The sequence below is a fragment of the Corvus brachyrhynchos genome, unplaced genomic scaffold, assembly GCF_000691975.1.
Source record: "Corvus brachyrhynchos isolate BGI_N302 unplaced genomic scaffold, ASM69197v1 scaffold29, whole genome shotgun sequence".
NCBI classification, from domain to species: domain Eukaryota; kingdom Metazoa; phylum Chordata; class Aves; order Passeriformes; family Corvidae; genus Corvus; species Corvus brachyrhynchos.
In genome coordinates this window covers 2,524,369-2,537,702 of record NW_008240033.1, presented here as the reverse complement: position 1 = coordinate 2,537,702, position 13,334 = coordinate 2,524,369, and the positions used below count along the sequence as shown (strand labels likewise).

Here is a 13,334-nt window from a genome sequence, read left to right as displayed (position 1 = left end):
ACAGAGAAACTCTTGTGTTGTACTGTGCAGAAGCAGCTAGATTCTCAGACAGTTTCTAACCAATATATCTGTCCATTTTGTGCACCATTCTCTGTCCAGTCAGCATTATCTCTAGCCAAGTTCATTAACTATGAATGCTGGGTTGAAGACCCAAATAAGGATTTCTTATTGCTTAAATTTTCTTGTTTCTCAAAATACACTTGGGATACATCTCAGGTCTGGCAAAATGTTGCTGAAGCCAGAATCTTTTCCTATGTAGGAGTGAACCCTTTCAAAAAAGATTTCAAGGATCTTGAAAGGATCCAGAGTGTATGTCTCTGTATGCAAACTGAAGAATAAACAGATACAATTTCCTGCCTGCTCCTTGGCTCCAGTTATGCTGCAGAGGACACATGGCAGTGAATTCAATAGGAGGAAAGTCTGAACTTTCATCAGTATCAGACTCAACATCAAATAACATCTTATTTGTTGCTGAATGGTCTAAAACATAATTGCAAAGTGCTCTTCTAATTAGTTATCTTTAAAATTTTGCCTTTAGCATGTTACATTCGGCAGCTTTGTGAAGTGTAAAAAATGCAAAATAAGTGGATACTGTCTGGGGAAACAGCTACCTTTTTCTAATCCTAAAAAAACCAACAGCTTGTAAGGGTCAATCTTTTAAAGTGTGTGCTTCACTGAATGCAATTATTAATAATTTTCCTTCAGGAAAAATATTAAATTAAGTGTTAAAGTACAGATCTAAACAGTGTTAAGTGCCCAGAGCTACTGAGTTCATAGTTTCAGCTATATTTCAGTGTGAGATAATTGACCTTCCACAATGCAAGTAGAGCTGGCACTGACTGATACAAAATGACTCATCCTGTCTCAGTATTTTATCTCCTTGTATTTATTTATTTATTTCTGTGTCCATCCTCAGTTGCCATGAAGGTCTCTGTGGGTGTGCTTCAGATTGAGTCCTTAGCTTTCTACATTTTTAGTAAGCACACAGCTTTCAGGATGATTTCCTCTGATAGGACACCAAATAATATGGTAAAGTCTTTTTTTTTTTTTTCCTAATGGCTTTACTACCTTCTAAGACAGTTGAATTTATTGAGAAATAAAACTGTAAGCTATGGTTAAGATGATTTTCATAGGTAAATGAATGAAATCCTCAAACTGTATCAATCAGGCACAAAACCAAAAAAGAAAGATGGTAACAGGCTTTTTTCACTGTGCTTATGGTACTGTAAAAGACCTGTAATATTCATTCTAGTGTTTTATTATTAAAGTGCTTTCTGTAATTACATTTTAATAAGCTGACTGACGTCACTAATTACAGATTATGGCTTTTCTGAAGCAATACCCAATTGCAGATGCCTTCTCAAAGTATCATGCTGGTAACATCTAAACCAGAAAAGATACTGCTGGTTTGCTGATCAGAAACAGCAGATCTGAAAAGCATTTACTGTTGAAAGCAGACAGAACCAGTGCAATTGGTAGGATCTAAAGCAGTAGCATCCATTATATTTACCTTAAATGTAGTGGTTTTGTATGTGTGTATGTATAAATCTGGGTACATAAACATGTGCACATAAACACGTATACATATCTATTGCTCTCCAAGTACACATGTATGTATTTATCTTTGTCGAACTAGTCTGAGAAAGAGAGCTGCTCTGTTCCTATCAAAATATGCTAGCATGAATTTGCATTGTTGTCTATCCCTGGCAGCATTTCACAGTGGAAGACATGTTGCTGAAAAACAGACTTTGAAAAGTGTGATTAGGAAAGAAAGACTGCTCTGGTGGGAAAGATCATGTTCTGTGTGATCAGAGCTTACAGGTTGAATTATTACTCTTTCACAAGACAGAAAAATTTAGACAAGTCAGTTATTCCTATCTTATACAATGGCAAACAAATACTTTATGTGAAAAAAATCCTTCTATCCTAGCTTGCAAGAAAATTACAAAAATGTCTAATATTCGTCCATATACAATTTTTTTGTCAATTTAAAGGCTTCATTCTAAATATTGGTGTGGATTTTCTACACAGAAATCTCAAGTATATTCCAGACCAATTTAAAAATATGAAAGGCATCTTTCTACCAGCAAATACTCCTTGCTATAGTGCTTTGAAAGGTAGCCACAGGAAGGGAGAGAGGTAGGAACTAAAACCAATTCAGGATCTGTGTTTCTTCAGATCAGAGCTGATATTTCAAATGCATTTTTGCTATCTAGGTCCCAGCCATCTTAGTGAAAACAGATTCTTATGTAATTAGTTATACAGTATAGAAACTGGCATCTGAAGGGACTGATCACAATTTTTTACATCATCTGCTGCCACATCTCCTTCCATACAACAGCCTAACAGCAGAAGTCCTCAATGGAAACATGGGACGTTTTTGTCCTAACTTTAAGTCAGTGACCTCTTCTGCAGAGAGAGCGGGAGCTTCAACACGTGTCTGTGACATCAAAAATTGGGTTGTAGGGCTGTGGAATCTCCTTCTCTGATGTAGTCCTTTGATGTAGAAGAGTTCTAACAAATGACCTCCTTTAAGTCAATGACTTGAAAATCCATTTTTCTGTATGTAAGGTGGCTGCACTGATGACTAGCACAATTGTCTGTTCCAGACTTATTTCTGCTGTCTGGTACTTACTCAGGTCTAGATACAAGGAACCAGTCCAATGAAACCCAAATCAAATCCAGTAGATGTATGCAGAAAATTCCAGTTTTGACAACAGACATGTACATATGAGATGATATTCTGCTGAGGAATAATGGTGAATATATACAACCATTTTAACATTCTTGAATGTTAAATGTGGATAGCCTCCCTAGAAAAATCATAGAACCAGAGAATCATAGAACCTATACTGACAAAAGCACAGTCTAGAAAAGATGGCCAAGCACCCTGACTAGCTGAATCTTAAAATGTCCAACGTTGGAGAATCCACCACTTCTGTGGGGAGATTATTCCAATGGCTGATTGTTCTTACTGTGAAAAATTTACATCCTATGTCCGTTAAGAATCTCTTCAGGAGTAACTTATACCTGTTGCCACTCATCTTTTCTATGTGACTCCTTATGAAAAGGGAGTCTCCATCTTCTTTGTAGCTACCCCTTAAATACAGAAACATGGTGCTAAGGCTGCTCTGAAGTCTTCTTTCAAGACTGAACAAACACAGCTCTCTCACCATTTCTTGTTCTGGCAGGCTTCCTGGTCCTTTATTCTCCTTTGTGGCCCTTCTCTGGACCCTCTCCAGCCTATCCACTTTTCTTTTTTTCTTTATAATGGGGACCAAAACTAAACACAGGATTTGAGGTGTGGTCTGACAAGTGCTGTTTTAGCTTCTGGAGGGCATCTGTTTATTTTTTTCTACTTTTTTTTATGTTAAGACACTCAAGATATATTAATTGTTCTCAGAGAGCAGATCAGAATCTGTCTGACTAAAATACTGAGTTTCTGTCTATTTAAATTTCATTTCTGAAAAATAGAAGTGCAAAATTTGTTAATGTGTATTTGGAGAGCTCATGGAGGAAGTTAATCCTATTTAATTTTACTCACATACCTCACCTCGAGTTCAGACTCTGTGTCCTTGCCTTGAAAGACCCTCAAAGTTTTGCCCCAAGCTACCTCTCTAACCTTATTCCCTGTTGCATTCCTCTTCTTTATGCCACCAACACCTGTCTTCATTTGTCCTCGATCACTCTCTCTAGGCTTTTTTCCATGCCTATACATTCCAGCTTGCACTTCTTTGCCAAGTCACAATCCTACTTTCATTAAAGCCCAAAAGCCCATTAGCCAAAACAAAAGTAATGCATTTCTTTCACCAGATTTAAAGTGGGTAAAGAAAGACAAATGAAAAGCCCACCCAAATCCTGGTCTGAAGTAGTAAGTCAGTGTTCCATTTCCTTGAGTCAAAACTACTTGCCCATGAACATGATCAGGCAGATAAAACTGCAGGACTTGGGAGATGATCCTTCTCACAAAAAGAAATTAGAGCAGATTTATTTAAAGTCTTCTACATTGCATAGTCAGTATCACACCAGTAAGTAATTTCAGTATTTAAGTGTTTTATGTGGCTGTCTTTTTAATATTATTTCCATGACCCCTACATAAAGATATCAATGCAGCCTGCTGAAATTGCTATTCAATGAGAACAGTAATTCTCATCTATCTTTAGCAACGTCTCATTAACACAGAGCTAATGAGGGCTAAATTCTGCCATGAGGAAAGTTGACAAAGCAGTAAAAACTTCACCAAGAAAATAGAGGATTTTTATAAGGGCTTAGGTTTACTGCCTTTTAAAAAGAGACAGGCAAAGCTTGAGTCTGATCTGTGTTTCTCCCTCAATCCGGGAAGCAGTTGGCACTGCTCCTTTTGCTGGAGTTGCTGGCTCCATTTCTGCTCCATATAAGGTTGCCCAGTGCTCATCCACCTCAAATCTAGACATCTTGCAACAGTACCTGATGTGGCTGATATCTATCCCACGTGATCCTGTCTGATCCAGGCAAGGGGGAGATGTTTCAATTTGTTTGAGTTCTTCCTAAAATGTAAGCTTAGTAGAAAGAAAAGGAAGAAAAAAAAAGTCAAGCAAGCAAGCATTTCCTAGCCACAACTTTTTGAACTGCTGAATTTGAGAGTTTTTTTTAATTTTTGAATTTTACTAGAGGTTGGAAATGGTCTCTGTTGACTCTTTGCCCCTTTCTACTCAGGAAAACATCAGCAGTGGTGACAGAAAGAGCAGGTCTCTACCTGCCCCTGCCCCATGGACACAGGCAGGGTGTGTTCCACCCGCTGCAAGTGCTACCCAGGCACACTGCAGGGCTCACAACCTACTCTTTAAATGTTTAATTTCTCTTTTAATTATTTACCTATAAAAGTATCACGGAATTTAAAAACATGCTTCACTGAAAATCCATCCTAAACTTTATTTGTTCTGAGATGTGAAAGTAGACACATAATGCATAACCTTTAAAAGATTAAAAAATTTTTGTTGGGTTTCACTTAAGAAGACACTCTTCCTTGCATCTTAATACTGCAGAGTAGGTTGGCAGAGAAACAGAGAAAGCACTGCACCAGAAAGTTTGTTTCCTAATCCTTTGACAGGCCTCCTATTTTTTTTTCCTCCAGTGTTCTAGAAAATAGACCAAAAAAAAAAATCTCAAACAATGTAAGTGCTAAACTTAGCACTGTCAGACAGTGAAAGATCAGAGCTATGTGTTGTAGTCTGGACCTGGAACTGCTGTCAAGGATCTTCTAACTAACTCTGCTTAACAGCATGAAAAGATTCAAGGGGAAAATAGGGGGTTTTTTCTGTTTGCTTTTTAAAGTTGATTAGTCTAGTGGGCATTAAATCTTTCATTATGAAGTTTCCTTTCAGGCTAAAATGTTTATTTTCAATCTTGAAAAAAACCACTTTTAATCTTTAAAAAAAATCCCTTGACTTTTCTAGATTTGGATTGCATATGTTATCTTTTAATGATACACAGGAAGGTCCCCTAGGAATTGTAGTGTCGTTTTCCAGTATTCCTTGAGGGATTTACAGGAATGCTCACAGCTATTCCTGCCTCATCAATTATTTTCCTCACAGATAAAAATTTATCTGTATAAAGATTTCTTATTTTTTCCATGCTGTTATCCATTTTCTAATTTGTCCTTATTTCCCTGGTTCATGAAATGATCATGAAGAAAGCAACAGCTGTGCTGAAAGCAGCAGGGTTGGGGGGAAGAAGTACATTCTTGTCTAAGTTTATCACTAAAAATGGGAAGTAAGGAAAAAAGAAGCTGTCAAAAAAGGAATAAACAGGAATTCTGCGTTTCAAAACTGACCTGTTTTGTAAAGACCCAACATTATTGTCTGCATATATATAGAAGAATTTTAACACAAATGACATCACCTTCTGGATTGGTTTCAAGGGCATTTAGCAATGCTACACTTCTTTTATTTTCTCCATAGTGCTAGAATTTTTTTATGATCACTCAGTCTGACTCTAGCTGAAGTCAACTGACAAAGCACAATTTCTCCTCAACAAATGGAAGACTTTTCAGCCTTTCAAATATCCAAGTCAAACGAAAGCTTACTAGCAGAGAAGCGCATGTTTCAAGGGAGGCTTAAATGGTGTCTGTAGTCCTGTCAAAATTAAGAGAAATTTATAGCTGAAGTGTGAAGGATGCTGAATAATGGTTTCTAATCAATGTTTAATCATTACATGCATTCATTGTTTTAGTGTTTATGTACAGGGAAGATTTACTATTCCATGTTAGAGCTGTTCTTCATTATAGGTGAATGCCCTCACTGTTCCAATTTCTGCTTGTTGCTTCTTGCCCTGTCATTGGACACCATTCAGAAGAGTCTGCGTCCATGTTCTTAACTTCTACACCACCAGGTATTTATACACATGCATAAGATGCCTGCAATCTGTTATGTCTCCAGGTTGAACAATACCATCTCTCTCGGCCTCTCTGCATAGCTCCCATGTTCCAATACCTTAATCATCTTTGTGGCTCTTTGCTGGATTTGTTCCACTGTGTCCAAGTTCTGCTTATACCAGGAAGCTCAGGACTGCATTCAGCATTCCCTGTGTGACCTCTCTAGTGCTGAGGACAGGCAAACCTGCAGGCAATGTGATGCTGTTCCTGATGCAGCCCTGGCCGGGCTGTTTGCCCTCCTTGCCACAAGGGCATGTTGCGGGCTCATTGTCCATTCAGACCACCAGAGCCTTCTTTGCAAAGCTGCTTCCCAACCAGTCAGCAGTTGTGCAGGTGTAATGCCTGTAGGAGTACAGGCCATTATTTCTTCCCTGTTTCTTCAGGTTACTGCCATCCCTCTGAATGTCAGCATAAGCATGTGGTTCATCAACAATTCCCCCTCAGTTTTGTATCATCTACAAACTTGCTGAAGGTGCACTCTGTCCTGTGGTCCAGGTCATCAGGGAAGATAATGAATTGTGTTGGCCCCAGTATCAGCCACTGAAGTACACCATTTATGCCTGGGCTTTGTCTGGACTTCGTCTGGACTTCATGCTCCTGACCACAACTCTTTGAGCCTAACAGTTTAGCCAGTTTTCAAAGCACCTCACCATTCATTTATCTAGCCTATATCTCGTGAGTTTGTGTAGGAGGATTTTATGGGATACACCGCTGTAAGCCCTACTGAGGTCCAATCAAACCCCTCTACCTGTGTGCACCAAACCAGTCATCTCATTGCAGATTTTTGGTCAACCAAGAATACTCCCCAATTTCCATACTGGCAATTCCCACCCACCCTCTTGTCCTTCCTATAGATGGTTTCCTGGATTATTTACTCCATCACTTTTGCAGGGATCAAGGTGAGGCTAACTGACCTGTAGTTCTGCCAATTGCATTTCTGTTCTTCCTAAAGACAGGAGTGACATTTGCTGTCTGTCCTCAGAAGTCTCCAACATTTGCCAATACCTGTCAAAAATTATTACAGGTGATCCTGCAATGACACCAAGTATCCCTCTCACACTTCCTGGGTGCATCCCATCAGCTTCTGTGGATTTTCAGTATTTCCTGAGCAGATTCTCCTCCTCTGAGGGTGAGCCTTTGCTGCAGACTTACCCTCTCTTCTTAGGGACTTGGAATTCCTGAAGTCTCACCTTTGCTTCAATAGGCACTGAAGGAAAGGCCTTGAGTTGTTGGACTTTTCCATGCCCTTTATCAGTCAGAACCATCCAGCAGCTTCTTTGTTTTCTCTAGTCTTTCTTTTTGCTTCTAGTGCACTTGTAGATGCCATGTGAGGCTTACTTAATTTTCACTTTTACATTTCTGTCTTTCTTTACCAAAAAAATCGCAAAACAGGAAAGAGAAAAAAAAAGAAAGGGGAAAAAAAAAGGGGGAAAAAAAAGAAAAAATAGGTGGTATGTATTAAATAAAATACAAAATTCTGTAGTGAACCTTGTATTAGCTCTTTTATGCATGATATAATATTACTGCACTGGCTTTACTGTGGATAATCCTCAATACTTGTTAAAATGTAGTTCTTTGCCCTGCTATAATTTAGCACTGCATGCAAAGACTTCACATATATGTAGAGAGAATTCTGGAATTCCTGAAATTATTTTTAAGTTGCTATACTACACAACCCAATTCTTTTTTATATTAGTGTGAATAAAAGCATTGTATTGTTGTACTGTAGGCACATAATTTGTCTTACTAGCATCCAGGATCCCAGACACAGAGTCTCACATAGCTTCTTAAAACAGAATAAGAGCTTTACTGACTCTAGTATAAATGTTGTCTGCTTGGATGATATAATTTAAGCAAGCAAATCACACATTTTGGTATCTCCACTCAGAACTGTAAGGTTCTTGTTAGAAACATTATGAATTTTATCTCAGACACAGCTTTCACAGTCAGTACCCTGTTCCAGTCTCACCAATCTACTTTTCACATCCCAAACACTGTACACCATTTATCCATTCCCATCTTTTACCCATATTTCCTATAAGAGAGAGTATGGTCTTTCTCTCTTTTTTTCATCTCCACCTTTTTCCTTTTCTTTTTCTGTGTTAACCTTTCATTTTCAGAGATAACAGCTCAACTCGAATGGAAATACTTTCTTTCACCATAGAAAAGTAGGCAGAGACACGAACAACATAGGATTTCAACAGAAATGTTTCCATTTCTGTAAAGTTAAAGCAGCTTTATTACCCAATGTTCTATGTGCGCAGTCATCAGCAGTCTAATTTCCAGAAGATCCAGTGATATTTTACTTTGTTATACTTCCATTGAAATCAAGGGAAGAAGGCTGTTGGAGGGCACTTTTATGTTATAATTTCCTAGAATTTCCTCTGCTTATATAGAGAGAATTCTTCAGTGTAGTGTAGTGGTGTCAATTCAAATGCAATTTCAGCTGGAAATTTGTCCTGATTGAGAGTAGTTTCACTGGCAAATGCAGGGGTTCTGTCTTTTCAGGCCTTTCAGTGATGAACTTGTTTGTGACACAAGCACACCACTTTTTTTTTTTTTTTTTTTTAATGGGGAAAAACTTCTCTGTGGTTCACTAAACTACTGAAATATTTGAGTCACGTATTGCTAAAGTGTAATGAAATAGGATATTCTTTTCTCCCCTGCCTTCCTATACTCCTTGTTGTGCCTCATACAACTATGTTGATTGTTAGTGTTTTGTATTATACGCAGTTGGCAATTCATTTTGCACAGAAGTTATTTTCTGTACAAAAAGCAAGACATGAAAGATGAAGCTTTGTATCCAGATTATTTGTTCTCAGAAGATGACAGACTGTTCAGAAGGATTTTAGGAAATGGATGGTAGAATAGAAACAATTATGTCATCTTTCCTAGAATGACTGAGCTTGCAGGTACAAGGCTAAGAAGTTAGGACTGGCTTGTGAGCTGGTGTAAATCATTATAAATCCTCCTTAGTCGAAGCTATGCTTAAGTAAGGGTCATTCTTCTGACTGGGTGGCAGCATAATAATGAATTTCTACATCAGATCTCACTATTAAAAAAAAAAAAAAAAAAAAAGAAAATAAAACGCGCATGAAGAGTTTCAAAAGGGGGGGGAAGATTGGCTCAAAAACCCCCAAAAATGAGGGTTTGGGTCCCGTTTGAACCCAAAATATAAAAAAAAAAAAAAAAAAAAAGGAAATATCAGCTGCATGAAGAGTTTCAATGGCATTTGAACTAACCAGTACCTTTCAAAAGTCACTATCAAGGTGATGTGCCAAACCAGACTATAACAACACATTTATAAATTAACTTGAATACACAGATCATGCCAGGACCAAATAAATTAATATAAGTCGATACATTTTCACCTTGACATAATGCCACAGGAAGGAAATAAAACAAAGTTAATCTTAAAATGAATTCAGCCCAGCCTACCAATTAATCAATTGTAACATCAAGTAGGCTTTTGGCCTCACACAGAGTATCCTGTTTCTTATCTAATTCTAAAAATAAATGTCCAATCACATACCTTCGATATCCAACAAGTGGATTAAAGGCAGATCCTCTAATTTAGATATAGGTTGGAAAGCAAGACTCTAGAAGAAAGCCCAAGGTACCTGAAGGTCCTTTTTTGTACTCATTTTTTATCTTCTTACTCCCCTGTTGCAGTAACTTCAAGTCCTTTCCTTTCCCTTTTCACTAACTCCTTCATTGCCTCCTCTATGTCAGTGTAAAGATTTAGAGCTGGGCCCAGACTTCACTGTAAAAGCAAAAGAATTACCTTCCTTCTGAATTCCCCACCTTTCCAAAGTAGGAACCCATTCTTGTGCCTCAGTATCCCTTCTATCCTCCTGCATACTTCAACTCCCTTAAAGCAAAATCCCCATCTTGTACCTTTTCCCAACCTTTCTGGTACACTTTGTTACATTCTCTTTGCTCCCTTTTCCCCTCTTTCCTTGCAACCACCTTAAGCTTCAGAAATTAGCTTGAACTTGTTATTGCTCAGGGTGATGGCTGAGTCCTTTCTATGAAGGGGGACAGCATCAAGAGGAGGGAGTAAGATGAGAGATACAGGAGTCAAAAGGTGATGCTTAAGCCATCAAACCATAGCTGTTCTTACTGTAAAAGCAGTGAGCAGATGCCAGGTGGAAATACGAGGAGCAAGTACATTACACATTAGAAGAAATTTTCAAGTGTGAGAAAACTGCGTAAATCCATAAAAGTCTTAATTTGTCAATGTTGAAACACATTCTTCTGTGGTAATATCTTGCTAATTTTTTAGTAGTGAAGACTGTGTTACTTAGTATGCTTAACTCATTCCCTTCCATAGCACCTCAGTTTTGAATGTCTAGTTGAAACATGTATTTTCACAGGAAAGAAAAAGCATGAATATTTTACTAAAGATCAAATGTAGATAAGCTTTGAACCTGGCTGTGCTCTTCCTGTGATGTATAGGTCTTGTAGTATTTCTTCATTAAGATACAAGTGAAGTATATCACCACATCTTACTTGCTTTTACTAAAGAAAAATACTTAAGAAAATTATTCCAACATCAATAAAGGAAAAAAAAAGTTACATCATCATAAAATGTATTCAAAGTTCATTCTTTTATTTTTGCTTTAAAGCTAGGCCTAGAAGTCCTGTCATCCTTATTCACTCTTTCATCTGCAACTGAATTTTATGAGAGAAATAAGAAAAGAGGCTGTTTAAACCATAACCCTAAAGTGAGTAAATCAGTTTTACCCAATGCCTTAAGGTTTTATTTTTATAGCTAAGACATCCAACCCTTCAATTTTTAAATTTTTTTTCAATTTACCAAGCAATTTACAGAATGCCACGGAATCCAGGCTTTCCAGCTGGCCACCTAAAGAGAAACATAGAGCAGTAACACCATTTCTGTGAGTACTGTCACACCATGTAATATTTTGAAATAATGCTCATATATCAAGAATCTAAAGTGGGCTTTGGTCATGGCCAAAAGTGGAAAGGAAAAATGTAGGCCTTACATGTGCATTCAAAAAGAAATAAACTAAACCCAGAAATAGTTATTTTCTTTACCTAATAATTATACAAACACATCTTTTATTTATAAAAGTGTTCTCTTCTTGACTCCTTAGACTTCTATATAAATGCTCAGAACAAAAATGTTGGAAAGAGGCCAGATGGAAAAACAAAATGTCCATCAGAGGTAGAACAAACAAGAACAGTGTACTTTAAACTAACACTGCTCTTCAATTCAAAAACTGAATTTGCACTCGGAAGTACAGTTCTGCTTTATGGACCTGTTTGGATTTTCACAGGTTTATTTTCAACAAGCTGTCTCATATTTGATCACAGAAAGCTAATTCTCAGAACCGGGTTACAATACAAAGTTAACTTGTTGTTAAAGATAAACTGAGTATATGTAAATTAGGGATTGGGGATAAACTATGCAGGAATTCCAGACAGGAAATCTTCACTGTTTTGGGAGTCCTTGTTGAATCCATGGGGATTGTTTGTTTTATAATTAGCTGGGAATAAAGGTGAGAAAAGTTGGGAGGGTTGGAGGCAGCTTTCCCTCCCATAGTAGAAAACTTACATTCTGTGCTATGTAAATCACTGGGATCATGAAATTAGGCTGTCTGTAAATTTTTGTCCATGGCTGATAGCTTACCTGTTGCTTCATCCACTGCACAAGCCCCTTTCTAGTAATCTTCTCACCTCAGCATGTTCCTTCAGGATCCTATTTGGTGTGCTCTGCTCAGGACCATGTGGCTTTACTGCTCTGAGCCCAGCAAATATCACAAGTTGAGAGTCAAGGACCTAGGCCTGCTGAATATCCATAGCATGCCAAACAGCTTCAGCTGGCTGTAATTAAATGCAAATTATAATGGTGGAGAGGAAATATGTGTAGCCAAGTCAGCTCAGTAATGCTTCCAGCCTCTCAGCAACTTCAGCCATGAGTTGTGTTTGTCACAACCATCATCCTAGCACCTAGAGGAAATGTGCCCTTCCTCTATTTAAAAAGCTACAGTGGGAGGAATATCTAAAGGAATGTAGGACACATGAGCTCTTCCCCGATTACCTGACCTAAAAGAGGGTCTTGAACAAAGATAGTCCAAGATGGATGCAGGTGCCTTGGACTCAACAAACTGTGGTTTATTGCTTAGTGGAACTGTTCCTTTATTAAAGAGTGAAGGGCAGGCTTATGGCTCATCTGTAGAGAATTTCTCCAGGGAGTGGCTGCCCAAGTTCAAACCTCTGTGTCAATTGTTAGATAATTACTTAGACAAAACAGAACTGCTCCAGGAAGATAAATCTAAGCACGTCCTCAAAGAACAGAAAATCAGAGGGGAGAGAACATACACAAAAAGGCAGGAAATTGGAGTTTAGGACTGCAGCAAAGCAGTTCTGCTGGGATTTAAGGTGACTCTGTTGAAGCCAAGCCAAGTGGCATCACTGAGCAGGCAGCCTGTCTACCTGCCCCTCCTGCACTGCCCTCAGACATGCTGCTGCCCAGCTGTGTGAGTGGGGAGACCCAGTGCCTGCATCGGGGGCAACAGGAATACACACACCAGGACTAACTGGGTTTTAATGACACTGACCTACAGAGGCACAAGATGCTCCCCATGATGTCCTTTAATATAAGGTAACTGGTTTTCTTAGAGAATTTAGGCTTTAGCTACTATTTGAGCTAGAGCCAGGATGGCTTTGTCAAACTTTGTTAAGCTGGTTTGCTTTTATTTTTTTAGCAGTGTTTAATGATTATTAATTAAAAACGTCCCTTTTCAAATGTTATTTTTAGGAAGGAGCAACAAAACAAAAATCATAAATTTTTTTCCAGAATCAATGGTTACAAGTAAATTGCATTTAGTTATAGTAATTATTAAAGCTTTGGATTCTTACACTCTAAGACTAGAACAGCATAGGCTGTTAAAAT

At 38.1% G+C, this 13,334-nt stretch overlaps 1 protein-coding gene across 1 annotated transcript in view; it reads left to right on the top strand.

Moving 5' to 3' along the window:
- KCND2 (potassium voltage-gated channel subfamily D member 2) overlaps positions 1–13,334 on the top strand; it is a gene marked incomplete at its 5' end in the record, with an annotated part of 265,694 nt that overhangs the window by 54,006 nt on the left and 198,354 nt on the right. The window lies entirely within an intron of this gene.